Consider the following 26,373-nt stretch of genomic DNA (forward strand, 5'->3'; position numbering starts at 1 on the left):
TAGAAACTTTGTCCTTGCACTCAATATGTCACTTCTTTCCAGTAAAAATCTCCTCCCCCATTAACCTTTCCACATTTAAATCAAGTATCATGAAATTCTACGCAATGTTTCTCGGCATCCAGGGAATCGATTAAATTCTTTAACATCTTTTGAGCATGATATCGAGAGTTGGTATCCTTCTTCAATTAAGAATGCAATACCATGCCCCGTAACACTCTCTTATCGACATTGTTATTAAATATTCCTCACGGTTTTCGATCCTTTACCTCGGTTATCTTTTGACTCGTCTCCTCTCCTTCTTAATCGGCAAATTGTTGCAGTTCTGAGGTCCGTTGCAGCAGTAGTCCGTTGAATATCTTGATCCAATGGATACTTTGTAGCTTGCGTTTCCCTCTCCCATTTGAAATACTGAAGAACGTTATACGCTATTTCTCGGCCTTGAGGAGTCATGATGCGTCGAGAGGCCTAATGTCTACAACAGGTCCATATGTAATTTTTTGATCTTTGTGGTTTGCTTTTGTACAAAGGAATGGAGGGAGGTGTAGACAGTCCCCTGGTTGTGGCCACCGGTCACTTCACTAAATCGTCCACACACGAGGAAACGACACCGCTGTTAAATAATAATGCCAGATCTGCGAGATTGTCACCCTTTTCCTTGAAAATTTTGAATGAGATTAAGGATATATGGCAGCTGTGCTAATGGCCTTGGAGTGTCAGACTTTCGTAGCTAGATTAATACACGACAACCCAACTTAGATCGAGGTTTTTTGAATCAAATCTGGGAGAGGTGGCAACGTCTAAAAAGTATTATTGGTGTGAGTATAGTGCTGTTCTCACGGGTTGCTTAGCTGTTTTTGGCCTTGTTTCTTGATAAGACGCTAATTACTAGGATACAGATAGGTTTGTCTTTGGTTTTAATCTTGCGGATACGAAACAGTTTAACATTGCTTTTAAGAACCATGCGTGCTGTAGTTCTGAGCAGTTACACTTTGTAGTAGTTAGTTGGTCCCCTTTTCTTTTGAATTTCTCCACTCTTTGTTGCCATTCTCTTGCTGCAAATTGTTTGACTCCTGCAATGGGCCTGGTAGTGACCATAAAGCTAGCAAAGGAAACACATGAAAGGCTCTTCTGTGTACTCCTCTGTAGGGAAATATCCCCATTTTCTGGGCCAAATGCTTGGCGTAGAAATAGTTCCTGAAGGTGGCCAGAATTTTCTTTGACTGTTCCTGTAGCCAGTTTCACATCTCAGGGCGTCGACGAATAAATAAGTTCCAACAGAGGTTCCGAAGGAGCTCAGTTGGTTATGAAACCGATAATGGCCTTAATGAGCTTTTCGTTTGGGTGACAGTTGACAATCCGGAAGTCAACTGTTAGTCGATTTTTTTTTTTTTTTTTTTCGTTGTTTTTAGTGAGTTCTGACAGTTTGATCTTTGGGTTGATTTTTATATCAGTGTTCTAAAAATTTACAGTTGTACCGCAGGAGATCTGTCCTTCGTACAGGTAACGGTCCAAGAGTTTGGCCAAGGAGGGTGTTCTTAACGTCAGGCTCAAGGAAAAGGGATGACTATTGAAGGGGAAGGGGGTTTTAAGAAGTTAGGAATAAGGACCTGAGGTCATCAAAGGGAGGAGTGTGAGGAGGAGGAAAAAAGAAGATCAGGAGTATTCAGCAGGTGTTTTGTTTACCTTTGTTTCTTATGATTAAACTGCCTTTTTATGTCAGCACGAGTCTCTTTCATAGAGCAGCCCGTAAAAACTTTTTACTGTGTAGTCTGATCCGCATTTTGATGCAGCCTGCTGATGGTAAGTGTCTATAATATTAGGACCGGTGGTTACCCGGACCAAGTGACATAAGTGGTGCTCATGATCCACGTTTTTGAATTTCATACAGTGTGCTTACATGGTCGACAAGTTCTCATCTTGAATGCTCAGTATGCAGAAGGTTATTGGTTTTAATGCCGCATTTTGCAGCTGTTTATTGTGATTCAGTGTTGTTTTAAAAAGTTTTCAATTTGGGCTCTACATCGTGTTGATGATAGTACACTAGTTCTTTTCAGCTCTTCTAAATTACAAGGACGTAGTATATTTTGTTTACATTTTAAATGGCCTTAGTATAGTCAAAAATTTATTTTATAAAAATGCCCTTACCTGATGGGACTAGTTTTTTTGTATCATGATTATATCTTGATTACCATTTTTATAATTAAACACACACGCACCCCATACACATACACACACACACACACACACACACACACACACACACACACACACACATTGACATATATATATATATATATATATGATATATATGTATATATATATATATAGTATATACATATATATATATATATATATAAATAATATATATTATATATACATATACCTATATATATATATAACCCTGGCAATATATATATATATATATTAATCATAAAAATGGCAATCAACATATAAATCATGTTACCAAAATATTATTAGGCCTATCAGATAAAAAAAACTATTTTTATAAAATAAGTTTTTTTACTATACAAAGGGCATTTAAAATATAAAAAAACTATAACTACGTCATTATGTAATTTGGAACAGCTGAAAATTGAGAACAGCTGAAAAGAACTACGGTACTATCGCATTCGGAGGCATATTAATTACTGACAAATATTGTGAAAGGCTTAAAGCATTGCTGAAACTAGCGTTGTCACTTCTCAACTCTTGGTACCTGGCACCGTGGCCCAAATGAAATAATTTCCCGCTAAATTAGCAACATGATGGCTTTTAACATTTTCATCAAGAAGTTCAAAACAACTGCAGAAGCCAACATCCTTTTCTTAAATAAAAACAGATTTAGGACCTGCATTTTGTATACAGACATTTATCACTACTTTCAAATTGCACACTGACTCATATTAAAACTGCCAGGTTTTGAGGAGCAGAACAATCGATTTAAAACAAAATGAGAGAATGGAAAAGTCTATTTAGAGGAAAAACATCCAAATAGTGCTTGGATATGTACTCACCTGACAGTATCTTATTCACATGTTTCATATATATGATCTTTCAAAGGCAAATATAGTCCATAGTCATTTTACATGTCATACACATTCATCCTTTCTCAGCTTATATTTTTCAAAAACCTAGAGTTTTCCATATTATATATATATATATATATATATATATATATATATATATATATATATATATATATATATATATATATATATATATATATATATATATATATAATTCTAGAAGGCTGAAAAAAAGCAAAGTTGAGAAAGATAAAAAATATGACATGTAATATTGACCCACATGAACTGCAACTTTACATTTGAAAGATTACAGGACTTCGAAGCCAGTGAATTAGATACTGTCAGGTGAGCCTATATATCTAAGCACTATTTGAACATGTATATATATCATTGAATGTTTCTCCCCTAAACAAATTTTTCCTTTCTCTCATTTTGTTTTAAATCGGTTGTTTTGCTCCTCAAAACCTGGCAATTTTAATATGAGCCAGTGTACAATTTGAAAGTAGTGATAAATGTCTGTATACAAATGCAGGTCCTTAGGTCTGTCTTTTTTCATTCAAGAAATGGACGCTGGCTTCTGCAGTTGTTTTGAACTTCGCTGCTGCAATGGTAGCGAGCCATCATGTTACTAATTTGGTGGGAAAATTATTATTTCATTTAAGGTAGAGTGCCAGGTACCAAGAGTTGAAGACAACGCTAGTTTCAAGACTGCTTTAAGCCTTTCACAATATTTGTCAGTAATCAATATTCTTCCGAATGGCCAGTGATAGCAATTACGATCACGGTGCTAGTAACTTGTCAAGATTTTCAAAGGACACCGCGACAGATTTAGAAATACCATTAATGTAGAGTGAATTAGATAATATTAAAATAAATGAAGTAATTATAGCCAGTGAAGTACATTATCTTTTCACTGGGATGCTGCAATTCCAGGAGATTCTACCATAATGTGCGTAACTACTGCACAACAACTCCCCAGATACGTTGGAATGCACGTGGCATGTATATTAGAAATAATTTCCTTGCGACAAATAAAAGAGGGAAAAGAAGAAAAAAGACAATCTCGCAGGTCATCAGTCTTGTCGCTACGAGATTTCGGGAGGTTTATTTTCTGACAACAATGACTGTAAGACTTTTTTGCAGTCCTTTTCATTTATGATTTTGGAAAAATTCCCATAAAATATTTCTTTCAACACTCATACCGGAAACACGTTTCAAAAATCATTGAATTAGTTGTCTTTCAATACATTTGAATGTGTGGTAATGAGGATAAATAATATCATACACAATTTGTTTGGGGCTTTTGTTAATCTTAAATTTCACGTGCAGTCCATAAAATAACATTCAAAGAAAAATTTTTAGCTCTCTCTCATTGAGCTTACTTAGGTGTCTGGTGCATTCTAACACTGTTATAGGGATATTCTCCATCAGTATCAATTAGAATAGAATTTTAATTATTTAAACATAATGGAGCAATTCCAAAGTAAGGCATTACCATCAATATTGAATAACATTAGTAGAAACTCCACTTCATTTATACACATCCGCTATTGTAACTAAGAAACTAGATGAAAAATTAAAATCGCAATATAAAAAAATCGTAATCTTAAAATTTAGTCTCTCTTACCGAAAACTTGAGGCAATTTCAAGGGACCATCACTTTTCCAAGGTGAGCTCAATGAATACCTCCCAAAGAGATTTATCAGTGACAGAAACTTTTACGATCTAATATGATTTTTGTGACCTAGATTTAATGGCCTTCCAAGGATTAATTTGAAATTCTTAGGGCATTTTCTTTCACTGCTTTATCATGTAATTATTTTCGCCAGATTAATTTATTCTTTTCAGTTATGTAGAAAATGTAATGACATCTGTTTCATATTATTTTCCCATTCAGTAACAAGTGATTCTGATGACTAAAAACAAAGATTAATTAAACATTTCACATGAACTCAAACAGGCACCCAGAAACGAATAATTATTTGCATTGTAATAGTCACTTTCACTTTAAATAATATCGACTTCATAAACACCAGCTTCTACAGTATACCCAAATGTTTTCACATCGTAAGTAAGCTTAGCTACTTTAAACTTTTTATTTTTCTAAATAAAAATACAAATTCATGTAAGTCGTGGTTCTTCAGTTCAGTCAGTTTGTCACGTTCTTCATTGACTGTCCGAGATGGTAATTACTGAACCTAGAGATGTTCTTTCCCGTGCTATTTTGCATAAATCCAAAATAGCAGCCAAACGTCGTCTCGAACATTTGTTTTTGTAGTAAATCATAAAATCATGCATAATACTTTTACATATTTCCCTGGGTTATTGGTATTTTTACAGGCTGGCAACGGAAACTTTATTTAATTGGCCTTGGAGTTCTGACTTGCGTAAAGGGAAATCGTAAAAAAATAAGAAAAGGGGGAGAATTTAGGAGCTGAAGGCTCTACTTCATAAGGAAATGTTACGTAAACACTTGGGATAAATTAAAGAATTATATTTACAAAAGAAAGCAGTTGAAGGTTAAATGGATAAGTAAATTGATAAAGGGCTTGCAACGCCTGAAGATCCTGCTACTGAAGTCTGGACTAAAGGCAAGGCACAGTCCAAGATGAGTCCACTGCGAATAGGTCCCTCTGCAAGAGATTTACACATTACACACCAGTAAAGGAACAATATAACACCGAATATAACTCGAGTTTGCACTGACGGTGCCAAAGACTCGAGGAATGAATGACCACTTTACACTGGAAATGGCACTGGATAAACTGGCACAAGGACAGAAGTGAAATGCTGGTACTCCAAACTTTCCAAACGGCAAACTGTCGTGACTGAAAGTCTTTACTCGAACTTACCTGATGGGAAGCGGTCTCTGGAGAAGAAGGACGAGGGATGATCACACGTATGGCAGTGCCCTCAAGGATGACTGGAGTCTGGAGTCGGACAGGGAATGAATGGTCTCTCAGCAAACTGTATCACCCACCCGCGTGTATGGCTAACTGCACGGCTCCTCACAAGACTAACTAACTGCTTACAGCCTACTGCTGTCTCTTCCTTTTAAGGCACGCGGCCAGGGGTAGGAGCCATGTGCAAACGATGTGTCACTTGTCAGGTGGTCAGCAATTCCGTTGCCTCTTCCCCGGTCCTGTGAAGGTAAGACAACCTTCAGCAGCTCAATTTGCCTTGAGAAACGTTATTTTAAGAAGCTTAGTTGGACTAAGCTTCTAAGGAGTGGCATTTAGTTATCCTCTCTCTTGCCCCTTTTTATCCGTGTCATCTCAATATCTGTTCCAGGTAAAAAGAAGGACAGATCGAAATGTTGATAACCGTGCTCTGATTTCTAGGTCGAATACGATTAGCCATGCGGTTCTCACAAAAACAAAGGGTAAATTAGGTGGGGGGAAGGTGCGTGAGTAGCGACTTCTTGTAAATCATAATAATACATATTATATATGGTTTTTTGACATATAAAATTCGTATATGATACTAATTATCAAATTTAAGCAAGATTAGAGCTGCTTAGGCCATGTTAAATCCCAACTTGAGCTATCATTGAGTTACAAATGGATATTAGGGTCAATATCTCTGTTTATAATGATTCAACATTATTTACAGAAAATACTTGCACTCAGAAGGAATAAACAGATAAGGTATTCTTCAGGTATTTGGAGATTCAATTGGACACAATTGTGATTACTTAGGCATAGTCTGGTTGGACAATGCTAAAGTCGTTGAGTGGTCTGTTGTGCATTATAGATATTAGAAAAATTACTTTGGGTTTGTCGCTGTTTATTTTTACTTATAGTCATCAGTACACTAGTTAGACTGTCAATTCCCTGTGTCACGCTTCCTGTGTCACGTACCATGAAAACCCCGAATGGCTGCCAAGTTCAGCTTTTCGATATAGCACTTAGAACTCTGAACGTAGTCAATAACAAGAAATAATATTGGTTTACAGCTCCTAGATTTTCATGATAAGATATGCACTAAACTATGAATTCTGTAGATACTGAGTCCAAATATAAAGTTTAAGGTAATTATTTTTTTTTTATATAAACTCACGCAAGTCTTCATCAAGTTGTCATGAATGCGTAACATCGACTGTCAGAATGTCAATATCCTGTTTGATAAACTCATTGGAACTTAAAGTTAGAGGCTTCAGTAAATCCTAAGTTACCTTTGACTTATAAAAGGAATCAGACTCTAGAAAGTTGGTATTACGTTTTTAAAAACTGAACGTGGCTCTACTTATATTGGTTATAATAAATATACAATTTGAGTTGTCTGGATCTTTTTGATAATAATAATAATAATAATAATAATAATAATAATAATAATAATAATAATAATAATAATAATAATAATAATTTTATTTCGGCTCAGGGCCATATCAATAGAATATACAAATACAATACACACAATCTAGATGCATAAGGTAACATGATAAAAATAATTATCGGCAGTGTCCACACAGTTGCTGAAGAAGTAGAAAAAAATAGAATTCATAATAACGGTAATGACAGTAGTTACATGGAGAATAACAGCAAACAAAAATAATAATAAATAAATATGATAATAAAAAATACAAATTGCAGACGATTAATTTCCAGCTGGGGACCTTAGGTGGTTACAGAAGTCGGATCTAGAAGGCTAAATACGAATATTGAAAATTGCAAAACTCTACAATGATATTAATCACATTAATAATAAAAAGTCAAAATACCAATAATAACAAGAAACGTAGAAATATAATAATAATAATAATAATAATAATAATAATAATAATAATAATAATAATAATAATAATAATAATAATAATAATAATAATGACAAATTCTGCAGATGACACTTCATAATTGCAAAAATAGAGAATAAGTCATTTAAGGAACAGACGCCTCATTGTCCCATCTTTCCCACAATTTAGATATTCTTCTTGCCTCACTGCTTAGGATGCTTTGTATGAGCGAATTGCTGCTGTTTCTCAGTCGGGTGATCAGACTGGACATTATTCTCCTAAAGATGATTTTCAAATTATCCAGGCGGTTTTCGATGAACATCTGCGTGGCGGAGTGATAAGCGAGGAGTGCTAGTGAGGCGTCTCAGAATGTCATTGTGAACAACAGTGATAAGTCTCATGGTCTCTCGGGTATAGTTCGCCAAAGGGGAACTCCCATGTATACTGTAGCAGTACGAGCGGAAGAGCAGCAGTTTCGTGTCTGGGTGACAGAAGGCAAACCTCCTTGCAATCATGTTGCCAGTTGCACATAGTTTACGACGCCTCTGTTCTATGTCTGCCGTATATTTTAGGTCGTCCGTGATAATGTGGCCCAAATACGGAAATTCATGCACGAATTCCAGACGATGATTTCCGAGGAAAATTAGTGGTTCTGCAATATGCTTAAGCAATCTCGGGAGCAGTGACATACACTTGGTCTTGGTTTCATTGTATAAGATATAAAATTCCTCGGCATATTGGCGGCAAGTGTCGATGAGTCACTGGAGACCTTGCACTGATGGGGAAATCATACTCATATCGTCCGCGTAACAGAGGTTGTTTATTGTTGTCCGATTGGGAGTGAGTTCAGTTTGACATTCAGGGCATCTGTGTACGTGTTAAACAGGTATGGAGAGAGAATGCCCCCTTGCCGGAGCCCATTTAGGGAGCCGAAGGTGTACAACAATACGTTACCCCATTTGACACAGAATTGCTCTGTGGAGAACCAACAACATAAAATGCCAATTAGATGTAGAGGTGTGCCTTGTTTATGCAGCTTCAGGAAAAGCTTTCAGGTAGTTTACTTGTCAAATGCTTTTCTCACATCTACAAAACATAGGGAAACAGGAGAGGCTGATGATAGGTGATAGTTCAGCAATTCTTTCAGGATGTAGATGCAGGTGTTGGTTGAGCGGTTTGCTTTGAAGCCGAACTGGTTGTCAGTAGAGTGTAGAAAGGGGAGAAGTTTAACTAGGAGGACGGACTCAAATATCTTCGACGCAATTGTAGTAATTGCAATCGGGCGATAATTGCCAGGGTCAGCTGCATCCTTTAGCTTGTTTTCTGTTAATGGTATTAAATGAACTAAGAGTAGGGAGTCTGGGAGAAACTGGTGAATTATGCATGCACTGAGTAGAGCAGCTAGCAAAATGTAAATTATCAGATGGCAGAATTTGAAAGCTTCAGCAGGCAGACCATTGCAGCCGGGTGATTTATTATTAGGTAGGTTGTTTATGGCATTGCTGATGTTACCGGGCGTAATACGATCGGCGAAATGAAACTGAATATTATCAGTAAGGATGTTATTTACATCCCTTTGTGAGTCTTGATCGTTTATGCACCAGATAGTGCTGAAATGATCGCCTGGCATTCTTGTGATAGCCTCGTCGCCGACGGCTTCTCCTTCTCTCTGTGAAGCCTTTTAGTTTTGTGATTTAGTGATTGAATGTCCTTCCAAAGACGAGGGTATTCGCCAGATTCTAATTTTCTAGACATTGCATCAGCTCTTAGTTGCTTTTCATTCAGTCTGCAATACTTAAGGGCAAGTTTGAACTGCGCTCTCGCCTGCCTCATTAGCAGTGGAAAGTGTCCTTCCATCGGGCTACCATTTTGCCTCCACAGTAGAAACATTTCTCGTGAATGTGTATATAGATCTTTAACCAAGCCATTCCATCCAGGTATATTTTGAGAGATGCTTTGACGAGATCTAAAGGTATCCCTGCCGGAGGCGAGCATAGCGGAAATTAAATTCGAATAGAATTCTTTCAGATCTCTCCTGTGATGGTCGTTTCTACATTGTGGGTTTGAGTACAGTAAGGCGTCTGCCGGTTGAACTATTGACCGCAGCCTGGTTTCCGGGGTTCCCTAAAGGATCTGGTTTTCTGGGTTTTTGAAATCCCAGTTAACAGCAGGTGGGTGATCAGTTAGGGGTTCACGGTAGGAGGTGGGGTACTGAATGACAGCTGTAAGGGGGATGTGACCAGCCCACTGCAAGATCGTAGCGAATGTTGCAGGTCACAATAGCCTCATGAAGTTGAGGGACGTGATGCAGTGTCCAGCCAAGAGGTTGTAATTGTGTCCATTCTATTTTGTACATAGGTATAGGAGGAGGGAGGGAGGAGCATCACATCGCCAATTTGGAGAGCGTGATTTTGACAGAAGCGAGTAAGTTCGCTATAAAATTGTTTTGTGGGATGAGAATTAAGGTCCCCAATTATACAAATATGATCAGCAGTAGAATTGTGAATAATGTTGTGTAACTCACCTAGGATCATCCAGTATTGATCAAAATTATTGTTCTTTTCCCAGGGCATATAAACATTAATAATTAGGATCATAGAGTCCCCTACTGTCACTTGAAGCCCCAGCAATCTATCACTCCTATAGGTCAACACATTCACCATATTGTCTAGCGATTTGTGCCACAGGAAAGAAAGACCTCCATTCGGGCGACTGGATACGATGTGATCTGTTACTTGCATCGATGAGGTCGAGAAAGCTCTGAAGTTTTCATGCAATGAATCGTAGATGGCAAGGCCATGAGGCCAGAGGAGCATTTCTTGTAATGCAATGATGCCTTTGAAGTTTTTGCAGAACATGTTTAAAGGAAGAATGTTTCGCTTGAGGCCAAAAATATTCCAAGAGATTGTATCTTGTGTATCCATGGCAACTCACGAAGATGGGAAATGAATGAGTTGATCATTTGGATGGATGGGGGTTGGCCAGTGGGGGTGGGTTTCACTCAGCTTGGGAGGATGGCTGGCACTTGTGGCAGAAGGAGAGTTCATGGCTGAACCCCCTACTTGGGGTGCCAGCAAGTTCTGGGCGGGGGCGGATTAGGTAGTATCTTGAGACTTTATAATATTAGGACCGAAATTCTCGCCTTTAAGAAGATAGGGGTGTTGAAATAGGCAGGTAATCCTGTAGGCCACTTAATGTTTAATTTTGCGTGGGAGTTCGTGGGAGATAAGAGGGTCGGAGCCCGTGAGAAACGTGACTCTCTCTACTATGGCGTCTAGCTTCACCAATGAGCGTAAATTGTGAATCACAACGTGACATCTCTTCTCAGGTTTCGGGCGAGGTGATTCACGAATGTTGGGCTTCGGTTCAGCGGATAATCCAGATATTCTTTTCTTATTCCTACTTGTTTGTGTCTGCCAGCACCCAGTCCCCTCGTGATCAATCACATCTTCACCCACGACGGGGTTTTCTGTGGGAGAGACAGGGTCGGAAGACTCACGAGGGCTGGTGATCGTCGCTGAAGATCTATCTTTACCGGAGGCACTGGGGAGGGAGGAGGTTGGGGTCTGTCGTCCCTCTGATAGGTCTATAGGTGATGTGACACTTCATCCGAGGGGGAGAGGGCAGTTCCCCATGGGAGGGTATGGCCATCTCGACTCTCACAGGTCGCACCTCACCTCTCTCGTGTTGTTGGGAGGCGAGGAAACAATTGATGTCTCATTCTTAGGACTCTGGTGGCTTGCTGTTTCATAGAATCGCTAGTGAAAAAATTGCACGCAGGAACTAAGTAGGCCATGCTACACACACACACACACACACACACACACACACATTTGATTTGATGATTAGAAAAGGTTTATTGCAGGGGAGGGGTAGAGTTGCTTAACTACAAAAAATTACTATTCCAGACAGTATTCAGTTCAGTCAAAACATAATACTTTCAGTTCCAAAGGGGCTGATTTTTTTCTAATATATGTTCACTGAGATATCTAAAGCGATAGTGCTTAGAACTAGACACGGAATTAAAGTCACTGAAGTTTTGTAGCTCTGTGATTAAAGTCTTAGTTATAGCACCAGGCATGAACAAATTTGTCATTTGTGAACTGTATTCATTTTAATAACTCCAGAATTGAGCGATTGTGGCTAATACTTTAGACTAATATACATGAATGAACCAAGAACTAGTGACAGACATCGCATAATAATTATGGTCATTGTTTACATGAGAAACATGCAAAGCTGGCAGCCGTCTTCGAATTTCATGATATTGTTCTGTACAAAAAATGAGTGGTTTAAAACCAATAATTTATTGCTGTGATGACTTAGTGAGCATACAGTTGAACAACATTTGTAATTTAGATGGCTTTGCAGTAATAACTGTGAACATAAAACACACTAGTCCTTTGTTCGACCTTTGAGATGACCAGAAGAATAGACTAAAAAATGTGGAATTTGGCCCAGAGCTTTATACTCCACCCAGGTCTCAAACTTGTTGCTTTTGGGAAAATAATGTTCAAATGTTATTTAATGAACATGAGACATCAACATTGTAATGTAGGTGTACATTGCAGGTAAAACATTAGCTTCATCTGAAAAAAAAAATCAGCAAATAATTCTACATACCAGGAAACAGTATAGAATGAGGATACATGGTTCAAATGATTGTTTGAAGTTGGTCTTTGGCGGCAAACTACGAGGTATAAAAATTATGATAATTTTTTAAAGTTACCATGTGGACAACCAACCTATCTTGGTTACAGGACCGATTCTGAAGGAAGATCAGTAAAATGTTCGTACTATAAAATATACACGAAATCTCAACCAGAACATTTTAGTAATTGGAAATTTTCTTCCTCTTTTTAATACCTCCAAATCTCATAATTTTTATTGCTCAGTGAGCTAAGCAGTGTTCTGTGGTCCATATCATACAGCTTCCCGTCCTCATTCTTCTCTTCTTATTACTTATTTTGCATCGCTTTTCGAGTTTAATATGTCATTCTCTCACCAGAATTTCCATTTTTCTATCTCTCACTAAGTTTGGCTTTCAGCACAGTCTGAGATATTTGATTTATAACCAGGCAAAGAAACAGCAAATTATGAAAGAAAATTTCTTTTTTCTATTAGCTTTCTAAATTGGCATTGGATGGATTACAGGTCTATGTCGTGTGTGTTTGATGAATATAAAAATGTTAATATTCACAGCAGAAATTAAATTAGATTTTCAAGAGGAAACCTTGATCTCAGTTGGCTACTGCAGTAAGAGACAACACACTGAAGATACTTCCATTTAAATTTCGGCTTTTGATCAGTTAAAGGATTATTGGTATTCGTTTCTTTTTAGTTTTAAGGCATGGGAAAGATAAACACAAAATCTGAAAAAAAAACGAGGTTTCTCCTCGTATTTTTTTTTTTTTTTTGTATGCCGGAAAGAGTTGCTTTTACAACTAACATGAAGCACAAAGTTGATTAAATAATTATCTTACTTTTTGACATTGGATTGGGGTGCTTGAAAGTATGATACTTTTCTCGATTTTGTGATATACAAGTGTGTCCTACATTAATGAAATATTTCCCAAAAGCTACGAGGATTAGAATGAAGACAATGAGGTACAAATTAACTTTTGATAGACGTCAATAACCTTTATATAGGATAACAAAAATAGAACTTAACATCTCTCTTTCTATTTCCTTCTTTTGACAATAATGTAAATATTTTAATAATACGAATTCAAATGTTAATTGAGAAATAACATTTGACGATTATACATTGTATTACTGAAAGGTAAATGAAGAGAAGGATCAGTTTACGTATCATTTTAAGGAAAATGGCCACGACATCTGTGAAATAGTTCTAAAGCGAAAGCATCAAGTCAAGCAAACACTCTTTTACAGAGTTAATGCAAATTAACTCACTCACAGTCTTGTACTTTTTTTCCTTACCGAGATATCGAAATGGATGAAACTCGATAATGTGGAAAGTTAGAGAAAATAGTGAAAGCATGGTATGGTTTTGAATATTCTAAACTGGAATATCGCGTGGTTCTCTTGTGTCCGTTTAAAGAGTTCAGAGAGGAAAAAAGCATTCAGATCTACTGTGAATAATAAGTTAACCGCCACTGGATTTTTTAAATAATACATTTAAAATAGTGAATATGATCCTGACTGCAGCCAAGTACCTCAATTTTAAATCTATTTGGATTCAACCAGAGATGCTTGTAGTAAAATAGTAAAGGACGTAATTCTCTATCTACCTTTGATAATTTGTGTGCAGTCCCCTTCAACTTTAAATGTTTTATTTATTTTTCGGATAGTTCTGCTCGAAGTATTTGTAAATGAAATAAAAAAAACCTTTGTCAACTCAAAATATAAAGTAGTAGAAGCGTGAAAAATGTTCGGCAGACAGTCGTAACGTGAGAAGCCTGATGATTGTCTACCTACAGAAAGAAAATATTAGAACTCTTGAAGATAATGACGGAAATTCAGAAAGAGATAGAAAAAAGTTGTGATTGTACTTAAGATTACGATGTGAAAACACATAAATGTATGCGCTTCAGTTCACTCCAAATTTCAAATTTGTGTGAGAAATGATCGAATATTGCATTCCATAGCCTCATATATGTGGTCCTATAATCTTAATTAATTCACAATTGTTCGAGTCACATTATAAAGTTACCAGTGGGTAACCAAATCTAAAGTAATTATTCTTTTGCAAGTGTTTAAATCACTTTGCGTTCTGTTAACGAAAATTGTCCCAATGTGTTATTAAAAGTAACCAAGCTTCATAAAACCCTTAGGAGTAAAGTTCATTGCAAGGCAGAATGTAGAGTAACGTAAAGCATTTGCTCATTCTTAGTCGATGTACACACCCGAAGAGTATACATCATCTTGTATCAGAGGTATTATGATTACTTAAAGAATTCGCTACAGCAAATTGCCTCCCCTCCCCCTCCTTTGTTGTTGTTGTGTTTCATTTGCCAGCCCGTGATCGATAGACCATCTGTCTCGACTTAAAAACTAAGGAGTTTAAAGATTAAAAATCTCCATTTTGATAAAGATCTTTCCTTCGAGGCAAAGTAATCTGGCAGGCGTTTCTCCTACAGGCCAAAACCTCCCTACGGAGCAGCAGGTGCAATAGTCAAAGCATCTGTGATGGACGCCCCCTGCCCCATAGGAGGGGATAAAAGGCAAAAAGCCCACGAGGTCCTCGACACACGCGGGCTGGAAGATATGGAGTGAACTTGTGAAGACGTCCTCAACACCTGGCCCCATCGATGCCCTTGCATCCTAACCACGTGGCCCTTTCAAAGTATACTTCTCCCTCTCGTGCCCCTGGGCGTATTCTCGAGCCCACGCCATTGCTTGGGTTCGAGGTCCCCGTAAGCCTTGCCGCTGCGGAGAGCCCTTGCATCTCACCACGTGGAAGAAACTCGTCTCGGAAATCGCAAGTCATCCACGGACCGCCTTCTCGTATAGTCTGCTAAGGTAAAGTGCCCTGGAAGAGCCCCATTTCAGTCACGCTTTTGTCTCGTAATATTTTCTTAAAGAGAAAGCCAGAAATCTCCCTTGTCTAATGTCTGTGCGCCTCTTGCATCGGCAGTATTAATTCTTTATTACTCCTTTGGCACCCTCAGTGCAGCTTCGAATCCATTATTCTTTTGTCTATTTTCATTACTGGCGTATAATGTGCATATCTCTCATTTCAGAGGGATCCTATTTCGTGGAAGCTTCTCCGGACCGTGTCTGGAATCCCCAGTTTCATTCAATCCGTAGGAATCTCCTTCAGGATAGTAATCTCATGAGTTCCTCTTTCCATTACTGATATCATTTATGTAAATACCTCCTTTAGAATTTGCCCACGTGTTTTACATAATATTCCCTCAGTAACAAGAGCCCTAAGCTCATATGAAATTCTCCTTTGTTTCCTCTTTTTTACGTTTTCCCGTACCCATGAAGTCAGAATCACCAAGAACTAATTACTTTAAATTGTTATACCTGTCTCACAAATCTATTTCAAACTAAAACCAAGGAAAAACAGTAAATATATATATATATATATATATATATATATATATATATATATATATATATATATATATATATATATATATATATATATATATATATGCGTGCGTGTGTGTCTGTGTGTGTATGTGAGTGGTGTGTCATAACCAGCCTCGTTTACATTAGGCGATTAGGCCTTTTGTTATTCTCTTTTTATGCATTTAAAATTATGTTTATATACTTTTTAGAACGAAATGCTATATTAATTATATCAGTCAAACATATCATTCACTTTTCCTGTTTTTATTCTTCATATCATCAGGTCGCCCTATAAAAATGCATTACGTTACCAACTATTGATGCAAGCTGTTGAAATAATAAATAAAAACTCACGAATGATATTGCAGAGGTGGGCTGAGGGGCATCGCTTCCCCTCCCTCGTAAATCAAATGCCGTTTTACGGCTCCATCAAAATGCCATTCTGGGCCAAAGGCGGTCCGATAAAAAAAAAAAAGTGATCATTTTGACTTTCCTTCGCCTGTCACCAAAAACAAGGAAAAATTCAATTTACCTTATCCCTGGAACGATATTTCAAGTCGTGTTGTTTGTTGACGTCAAACGCATAAACTTTTTTATCAGTTCAGAATCGTTGATACGGATCATTCTTATTCCCAAATACCATTTGCTTTATGAGAGATTCATTCTTCTCACTTCTCATTCCTCCCGTGATGAAATATATTTAAAATCCTGGTTAATCGTTTTCTTTTTCCCGTTTCTTTTTCTCCCATAAGGGGAAATGAGAGGAATTGAAATTATACTAACACTAAATAACATTTAAATGTATACAATCATAACATCATTATTCAAAAAAAAAAAAAAAAAAACATAGGAAATCGCAGGTATCTATTTATATACCTGCAGTAGCAAGCCATATTTTTCCTCTGCATCCAGGTAAGAAATAGCCAGATTTATCTGTCTATCTACCTATCTGTTTACCTATCTGCCTTTAGTAGTAAATCGTCTTAGTTTTTCTCAGAAACGATGAGTTTTCTGAGATTCTGGACAACTCTCCTCCAGCTTTATCTTCAGTTGCTCCAATTTCCCCCATCCCTTCTGAGAAGCTCCTCGTTCCCTCTTCTCTTGGTTAGAATTTCCCCTCACAACCCTTGTTTCTTGAAGACCGAAATGAGGGTCTGAGGGAGATGGCACAAGGAAGTGTTGAAGCGGAAGAGAAGAGCGAGAGGGAAGTATCGCAATTTTAAGCAGTCTTTAAAGAATACGACAGAGGGTGAAATCCAGAATAGAATAGGAAAGAAATGGCCCGGAGCTTCACCTCTGATAAGAGTTTTGAAAACAGGTCAGTTTAAAACATTTTTTCATGAGAAATCTATAGCAGGGAAGAGTATTAAACTGAAGAGATTTATTTGAAGAAATGTCTTCGATAACTTCGGTTATTGACATTGATATATATATATATATATATATATATATATATATATATATATATATATATATATATATATATATATATATATATATATATTTTTTTTTTTTTTTTTTTACCAAAATTTACTTAAATCCAACTTTCTCTCCTGGTCTTTGTGGTTCCCAGAATGCATTATACACTTTAGATGTTTCTCACAACGTGCCCTAACGATTTGAGTTCGTTATGCTTAGGTTTTGATATTTGCTAAATTTAAACATACACTTATTTGGAAAACTCAAAACTATCATTTGATTCCTGGTTATGCATGTACATAATAAAATAGGGCAAAATAAACATCTTGTAAAATCGAAAACTTTCAATAGAAATTGCTTACAAATTAAGGTGAATACATCTACAACCAAATCAGTTTATTAATTATTTCATTTCTAGACAATTCTAACTGATACCAGGAACAAACAACAGTATACACTGCAAAGGTTGAAACTAACCAACTTTAGACCTTCTCATGCATACCAGGTGGAAAATTCCACAAACGGCGAGGTCCGACGTAATAGAATTTTTTTGTTCTATTTTTTCTTTTACTTTTTAGTTATCCTTATGGTTCGTACCTAGAACAATGATGAACCGAACAAGATAATCCTGTGAAGATTAATTTACATATTTTTTCCTGCAGGGGAAGTACTATGATTCGCGAATAATCAAGAGCCTACATTTAAATCTCTCCAAACATGCATATGCAACAGCCGGGTTAACCAACCCGGGCAAAAAAAAAAAAAAAACCTGCAGCACAAACTTAGCCTCATATTTGAAAATTAACTTTCAGAACAGAATTTACTTTATTCAGGACATTTCGCAGCATTTCCTAGGATATAAGTTTTGCCTGATCTGCCTTGGGTTTTATGATATATTCCTCTGCGTGATGATTAACTTCATGCCATTTGTATTTATCTTTCCAACATTAACTTTATGTTGACTTGCAAGTATTTCCCTACACTCACCCCCTTTCCATCAGACTTGCAGAGGGATATTTTACATTTCATTCCTCAAAGTAAAGCTTGGCTTTATGAAGTGTGAAAATTATTTCACATTATTAACATACGGCAATGCGCAAGCTTTTCCCAATCGCTATGAGTAATTGTCACGGAAAGTATTTCAGTGTTGCATATGCAACAAAAAATGTGCTGCAACAGCATATCCGATCTTCGTTAAACTTGAAAATCTCTAATTGCTGACAGTACTCACAGGGGACTTGGCTTACTTGACCATCTTATCAGACGTCGTTTTCTATGAAAATCCCACATACAAAGGGGAAGCTGCGGACTCGATTGTCAACATTTTGCTCAATCTTGAAAGGAAAGCTTCTTCCTTTTCTGATTTACTCAAATATCAACCTGCATCTTCGCATTTTGATCAGTCAGTCTCTCATTCCATTTACCTCCATAATTGAAATTTTCTTCCTTCTGTAAATTCCCAGTCATTCAACCTGGCTTTTTGCAGATACCTACGGTGTTTCTGTAAAGAAAATAAAGGTAGAGGGCGACGGAAGGGGCGTCAGAAATTTAAAATGTAATCTAGCCTTTGTTTGATGGAGGCAAGACAGAAAGAGTGAACGATTAGACAAAGTAGGTAAACGAAGTTAAAACAAAATCCAAAGACAGGTAAAAGATGGAGATCTGTCAGTGAGCTTAGCACACGAAGTTCTTAAGACTCTCGAAGGGCGAAGTGAGTAAACGATAACAATAATACCCTACGAAATGAACCGGTGATTTCAACGTCATATTATAGAGGGATGAATAAATTTGTTTTTATTTAGCATTTCCCAACGTTTTGTGAGAGAGAGAGAGAGAGAGAGAGAGAGAGGAGTGTAATTGTCGTAAGTAGGTGCTTCGGTTGTTGGAAGAGGATGAGGTCGTTAGTTTGTTTGCAGCGCTGTCTGTCTGTGGAATATGTGAAGGATTTTCAGTTTTTTTGAGGTCTTTAGTCAGGCTAGTGCCGGTCAGTGGTTCTTGTGTGGGACAGTTTTTATAGTATGCTTTTCTGGGGTTATTTGGTCTTCTTGTTGGTGTGCTGTTTATTTGTGTGTGTGTTCCGTTTCTTTTTGTATTTCCTTGTTGTGTTTGTGGTTGTCTGTAGTTGTGGATTTGTTACAGCCTTTATCCATCTCCAGCAACCGAAGATCAGGGTGAGTGTTGTTTGTTGTTTTGTTTGTGGGTTTGAATTCCGCCACATAAATTTGGCGCCCAACGTGGGGCTGTTGTATAATAGCCGTTAAGATTGTTTGTGGTGGGTCGAGTGAGAGTAAGAGGTCAGGATGAGTGAGATAGAGAAACTGAGAGGAACTCCGAGTGGCTAAGAGACTCCAGGGCAGGCTGGAGGAGGGGAGAATGGGAGGCTGAGAGTGAGAATGAGGTTGAGTCAGTTGGAGGGGAGATGGAGGAATGCTAAGAAGTGCAAAAGAAGAGAAATGAAAGGGAGATGAAAGAGTCAGAAGAGAGAATGGAAGAGAGGATGGATAAAAAGTTGGAGGGAATGATGAAAAGTGTGGAAGAAATGATGAAAGGTATGTTCAAGGGTGTTTTTGGAGAAGGGGCTGTTGGAGGCAGGTTCTCTGGAACGTGTGAAGGGGCAGAGAGAAAGAAAGGAGGAAAGAAGTGAATGGAAGCGTAAGTGATGAAGTGATATGGGAATAGGAAGTAAGAAACGAGGGAATGAAGGCAGGGTAAGGTAGGGGAATGAAAGCAAGGGAAGGAACAGAGGGAAAGTAAGGAGAAGTCAGGGGAAGAAAAAGGGAAGAGGGAAAGGAAAGGGAGAGCTGGTAAGAAGGGTAAGGAAGTGGGAAGGCAGGAAAGGAGGGGAGGGTAGAGGCAGTAGTGATAGTGAGGTGGATGGAGGTGAGTGGATAAAGTGGATAAAAAGGGAAGAAAGAGTGTAATGGTAAGATGAATGTAAGTGCGGAAGTGGACTCTTTGTATTCGGAAGAGGAGTATGAAAGGACGAAGTGAAAGTAGCGAAGTGAGAGTGAACGTGAGAAAGAAGTGAGAAAGGCTATGTATGTGAGGAGTGCCCGGTGTGAAAAGTAATGAGTATGGAACTAGGGATGTGCATGATTTCTTTAGGAATTATGAAAGGTTTTGTCAGGATAAGTATGGGGGAAAGTAAGAGAGTGTGGGCACGAGAATTGGAGTATTTGACTGGGTTTTACTTGATATGTATGGGGTTGTAGAGTGTGGGGATGCTGGAGTATGACAAGGTGAAAGCTAGACTAGTTGAGCAAGCGAGGCGTATGAAGCCCCGAGTGTTAAATATAAGAGGAAGAATGAATTTGATGAGGCAAGAATGAAGCTGAGGAAACCTTGGCTACTGCTATGCTTGTAGGCTGGAGACGTTGTAAGGAAGAAGTTTGGGGATGATGGGATAGATGAATGTGAGTTAGTACGGGAAGTTGTTGAGGACAGTGCCAGATGGAGTTAGAAATTTGTGAACTTGAGCGGAGGAGAAGAAAAGATGGACAGATGAAGGTTGACTTGGGGAGAAATTTTGAGTGTGAGAAGATTATGGCTTGAGCAGGGGTTATAAAGAGCAGAATTAAGTGTAGGGCTGGGGTAGATGAGGAGGGTGCCAGAGTTCGGAAGCTTTAGGGATGCAGTGTTGAGGGCAATGGGGATGGCGATAGTGTAATACATAGGAGTGTAAGAGCAAGTAATGTGGAGGTGCCAGGGAGGATGAATGATGGGTTTGTGGGAACAACAGGTTGGACGGGTTAGGGATAAGTAGTGTACAAAGGAAGGTCAGTAGTGGAAGTCGAGCCAAGTGTTTTTAGATGTGGAAAGGAAGGACATACAAAGAATGAGTGTAGGTGGGCTTTGGAGTGTGTGTTTCGGGTGTGAGCAGCCAGGACATTTGTGAGAGTGTACGAAGATAGGGGTTAAATGCTACAGGTGCGGACAGGTGGGACATATTGCTAATGGTTGTAGGAATTGCCGGGTGAATGTAATATGTGGCAACTGTAGTAAGAATGGCATTATGCGAGAATGTGTTCAGACACGAGAAATGAAGTGTGTCGAATGTAGAATGGAAGGTATGTCAAATTGTATGTAGACGAAGAGGGTGACTGTGACAGCGAATTTGGGAAACTGAGTGTGAAGGGGGTTCAAATGGGTGGATCCTCCAGGATGCAAGCGGTGCGTGTGATGCATGTACGTGAGGGGTTGTTGCATGAGGATCAGCAATTTGTTTTGATAAGTATGGTAGAAAACGTAGAAGGGAAGAGCATTAAGTAAACTGAATGATCGTAAGTTGTGTGATAGGGTGTGAGTGCAAAGTGGAAATGAGTGATAAAGCATGTCACGGATGAATGGGATGAGTATGAATAGAGCATTATAGCATATGCGGGGTTTGATATAACTTCGTTGACTGAGCGTGTAGGGGGTTAGTGAGCGGTTGGAGGTGAGCGAAAGTGTAAGAGTAAGAGAAGCGTAGCAGTAATATGCGAGTGATTGAAAGCATGAATGGTCGTTGCAAGAATTGGAAGGTCAATGGCGAATGGGATGGGTTAGTTGAAAAATTGGGGAGGTATTTGGGAACGAGTTTAAGGAGAACTGTAGATGAGATTGTGGATGAGGTAGAGTGGTAATAGTGAAGAAGATAGTGAATCTGAGAGAATGCAGGAAGATGTGAGTTTGAATGTTGCTAGAAGAGAGTGATTCTGAAGAATGATTGCGTGCCAGCGAGCAGCGATCTAGAGGACCTGCTGAAGTGAGCATCCGTGGAGTGTTGCGTAAAGGCGATTTGAAAAGAGTGTGGAAGGTGTTGGTTGGGAAATGCTAAAGGGAGAAATATAGAGGATGAATAAATTTGTTTTATTTACTTGTTTTCCACGTTTTGTAGTTGTAATTGTCGTAAGTGAGTGCTTCCGGTTTGTTGGAAGAGGGATGAGGTCGTTGGATTTGTTTACGGCGCTGTCTGTCACATGGAATATGTGTGTGAGGATTTTCAGTTTTGTTGGGAGTCTTTAGTCAGGCTAGTGCCGGTCAGTGGTTCTTGTGGACTGATTTTTGTCGTATGCTTTTCTGGGAGTTGTTGGTCTTCTTGTTGGTGTACTTGTTTATTTGTGTGTGTGTTTCCCGTTCTTTTTTCGTATTTCCTTGTTGTGTTTGCAGTTGTTTGCGGTTGTGGTTGTTACGGCGGCCTTTATCCATCTCCAGCAACCGAAGATCAGGGTGAGTGGTGTTTGTTGTTTTGTTTGTGGGTTTGAATTCCGCCACAATATTATAGCACATTACTGGTCATAATCACCAGATGCATTTACTTTCTTTAAAACCCAATATGGCCTCATAGCTTCAGGATATCCCCTTACGTGTTGGATATGGTTTGCACCAAAAGCCTCGAATCTGAATGGGAAACAAATGAAAGTATTTCATTATATTATAGTATTCCATCAAAGATGCTTGACTTTTAGTCCCTGTGATACCTATGCACTGAATGTGCCATCTAATCCTCTTTATTCCCGAAAAGTGCCATCTGATCGTCTTTATCACTCCAGAATAGTGCCATCTGGTCCTCTTTATCATTCCCGGGCTAAAGTTTTACTCCGAAAACAGCTTTCTTATATAGCAATATGCAACTACGCAATTCAGTCCGATTTATTAATCCCTCAAGAGACTTTTCCCTTTCGTAAGAATTCCGTTCTGTTCCGTGTCACAGGGTATGCAGAGTATGGTCGTTTTGAAATTACCCTTTTTAAAATTATCTAGATATCTTCTAATAAAAAAAAAATTTATTTTTACAAACCTTGCCTCAACTGCTGAATCAGAATTTGTTTAGTTTGCAGTCTAATGTCTTTTGCTTGGTTCGTCTCAGTTATCACTTTTGTTTGTTCTTTCTTGTAAAATTGAAATAGAAAATTGCCGAGGCGTTAACAGGCCGTGTATCTGTAATAAGCCAAACACGTTTCATTACTGAGTAAAAAACTTTCCGGGAACTATGGCAAATCGTGGATATAAGAATTCTCACCAGCAATGTTTTAGGTTAGAATTTCATGGTTAAATCGGGAGCTTAGGTTGGGGAACTAAATTTTGACTTAAAATTTTAATCTGGTAAGCGCCGTGTATTTACGGGGAATTGCCATTTGTACGCAGAAGTTTTACAAAAGTTTATGTTTTATTGTCGTCCAAGGACACCGAAGTGAGGTGTCATTTTGTGGACGGAGGGTTGTTCTCACTTCATCATTCTTGGTCTCCCAGTTCTAAGTTGCCGGCGAACAAATAGATCGGTGAGTTGTTCGAGAGTGAGTCGTTATTTCGCGTGCATTATTTTTGTTTAGACTAATGGGTGATTCCGAGTGATGTATTGTTCACCGATAAAACTGGGTAGTGTTTGTTAAAGTGGGAATGTGTTTCGTCTTTGATGCAATTACTATTTTGGCGTGATTATCATTACATCTGAGAGGATATTCCTCGTTTTGTGCGATAGTTTTTCTACTTCGAAATCTTGGGAAAGGGCGGGTATCGGTGTAATTTCCTGTCGGTGATCTTTGCCAGTCATAACTTTTATTTCATTCCGAAATCGCAGCTGGTTCGTACATCTAAATCTAATGAGTGTTAGTTGTTGAGTTTTTATAATTTTTTAGAGGGTTTTTCACGTAAATACCAACTTTTGGAATGTTTATATGAAGATACTCGACTTTTTTGCTCTTTGCTAGTTAAGTATGATTTTGCGGACTTTAGATATGTAGGACTTTCTGAAATTAGTAAAGAAACTTACTTTGGTTTTAAATAAGATAGTGCTTTTGTTGTCGTAACTATTCTCGCTTTTTAAGTAAGGCAGTGCCATCATTGTAACTGTCCTTGGTTCTGGTGTATCGCATTTATCGCATTAACTTTGAAAATTTGAATTGCTTCTAATATCCTTTCAGAACTGATACGGAGCTAGATACCTCAAGGCACTCAGCGTTTTATACTTACTCCAGACTTACAGAAGAGGTCATAATCTGTTAATGGATATGTAAAGGTAAGAAATGTCACTTTGGTTAGTCATGCCTTCATTACTTATGTATCGGCTGTATATACTGTAGACCGCAAATGTCCCTACGCCATCAGGGGCAGTGCCCTTGAAGGAGTAGGGAAACCCAGGCTTACATGGTTAGGTCTTCGACCTACCATGCAAGTTGGGACTAACAAAACCTATTGGCTTCAGACTTACAGGTGAGTTAGTAAACTACTTTTACTCGATGTGGGTAAGAGGTAGGTTATTTCTAGAGGTTTTTATTGAGTCCCCTTTTGATATGCGCGATCAATTTAGGCTTAAGCCTAGTAATTTGGAAGGGTTAATGGATACAAGCATGGCCGATTCCTTGTAACATTCGGTATTCAGATGTTTTGAGACCGCGATCATTATGGATTTAGGTTTTCAAACTGTTTTAAAATTGTTTGTCGTTAGACAAGTAACCTTAAAATACAGAAACAAATTATTTAATGTGGTAAAACTGCACTTTCTATTAAAAACAAGAAAACTGCTCAAGTAGCCTTGGGTTATTTTGTAATTGGACAACCTACATATGATTAAGATATGTTCCTGTTTCTTGTATTTTTTTTCTATAGGTTAAATTTTCAATTTACTGTTTATATGAATTTATATATAAACCTGATCCATATAGTTTGTATTGATAAAGATTTTAATTTAAACACTTTGTTATACTTGTATGTGCACGAGACAATTTTACAAAGCTTAAGAAGCAAAGCTTGTCAAAATTTGCTTTTCCTGCTGTATTCTTGATTGCCCGTAAACTGTAGTTGGCATTGGGGCGCATGAATTTACTCAGGATTGAAAGGCAGGTATTGCCTTGGGGTTTTCTCGACTTAAGAGCGGAGGGCTTCTGTAGCATAATTACTGCAGCTATGGTGATTGGGGAAAGTGTTGTAAGTAGTTATTAATATGCGACCTTTCTAAATCTAGCACTGGGGCTTTACTAAAAGAATTGGCAATGTAATTTGTGAACATGGGAGTATCCTTACGAAAAAGAACTATGGTTGCGACTATACTTTCAACATTTAAATGTAATTAGGTCTTGAAACAAGGGATCTTTCAATACAGGGTTTCTAACAGTTGTCTACGAAATACTTTGCAGGATGAGTAATCATCTTCGTGCTACATGGACTGTAAAATACACAACTTGGTTCTGTCGGAGCATCTGGAGAATTTTTCATTGTTCATCATGGCGTGTAACTGGAGAATCAGCTAGTATGTCAGCTATGCCGAATTGGAACCATGAAGAAAAACCGAAGCAAGAGATTGAAATTGATTAGCCATGATTCCAAGAAGACAGTTGCGGTTCCCAGCATATCCAACATTGTAAATTTTTCTCCAGTGTAGGGAAATAGGTAAACCTTTTACTTTCAACTGCTGAATAAATCGCTACGAACCGCGGTTCTCTTGCAAAATGTGGTTGATAACCTAAAGATTTATTATAAAAAGTCAGTACTATAGCATTGTTCATGAATCATTTTATATGCATCCTATGACGTCTGAACTTTTGGTAATATAATATTTAAAGGAGGAACTATAAAAAGACTCCAGTTTTATCAATCCTTAATCTGGTTATTCCTAAGTATCGTAACCTGAGAATCGGCTTTGTACATAAAAATAAATTGGACTAGTGATCTCTGTTCGAATATTAAAAGTTTTTTTTTTTAATTATAATAAGTTTAAGAAATGCATGTAATTTTGGCGAATCTTTAAGACTGGCAAGTCTTAGGGTCTTTTTTAAAGTTTACTTTGCGTAATTGAAGTACTGAACCACTTGCAAGGCTTAGCTGATCACTAGTGATAGTAATACAAAAGAGGTGAATTGTAAACTGAGGGTGAAGAGGCAAAAAATTGAAATATGCTTTTAGTACGGCTGTAAGAAACCGTGTATTGAATGCATCATGATCTAATGTGTTAAGGGTAAATAGATAAGCCATTACAATGGAAATAGCCTGATAAAAGATTAATCTTTAGTTAACAAATTTATTTTTACACGACCATGTGTAAGGCTTATTCAGCAACACAGATGACGTTGCTTGAGTAATTTCGATGAAGTTAAATGGTCTCCAATAAAGTAGTAAAATTACTAAGGCTACATGGAACCATAAAACTAAAAGGTCCTATGTAACCTTAAGATCACTTTT

At 37.9% G+C, this 26,373-nt stretch overlaps 1 long non-coding RNA gene across 1 annotated transcript; it reads left to right on the forward strand.

Moving 5' to 3' along the window:
- Positions 1–23,353: 23,353 nt before the first annotated feature.
- On the forward strand, positions 23,354–25,772 carry LOC136849495 (uncharacterized). The gene is made up of 3 exons (XR_010856302.1): positions 23,354–23,477; positions 24,120–24,214; positions 25,332–25,772. It is a non-coding gene; the product is annotated as an uncharacterized lncRNA (long non-coding RNA).
- Positions 25,773–26,373: the final 601 nt, after the last annotated feature.

This window comes from Macrobrachium rosenbergii, chromosome 2 (assembly GCF_040412425.1).
Source record: "Macrobrachium rosenbergii isolate ZJJX-2024 chromosome 2, ASM4041242v1, whole genome shotgun sequence".
In the NCBI taxonomy this organism is placed as follows: domain Eukaryota; kingdom Metazoa; phylum Arthropoda; class Malacostraca; order Decapoda; family Palaemonidae; genus Macrobrachium; species Macrobrachium rosenbergii.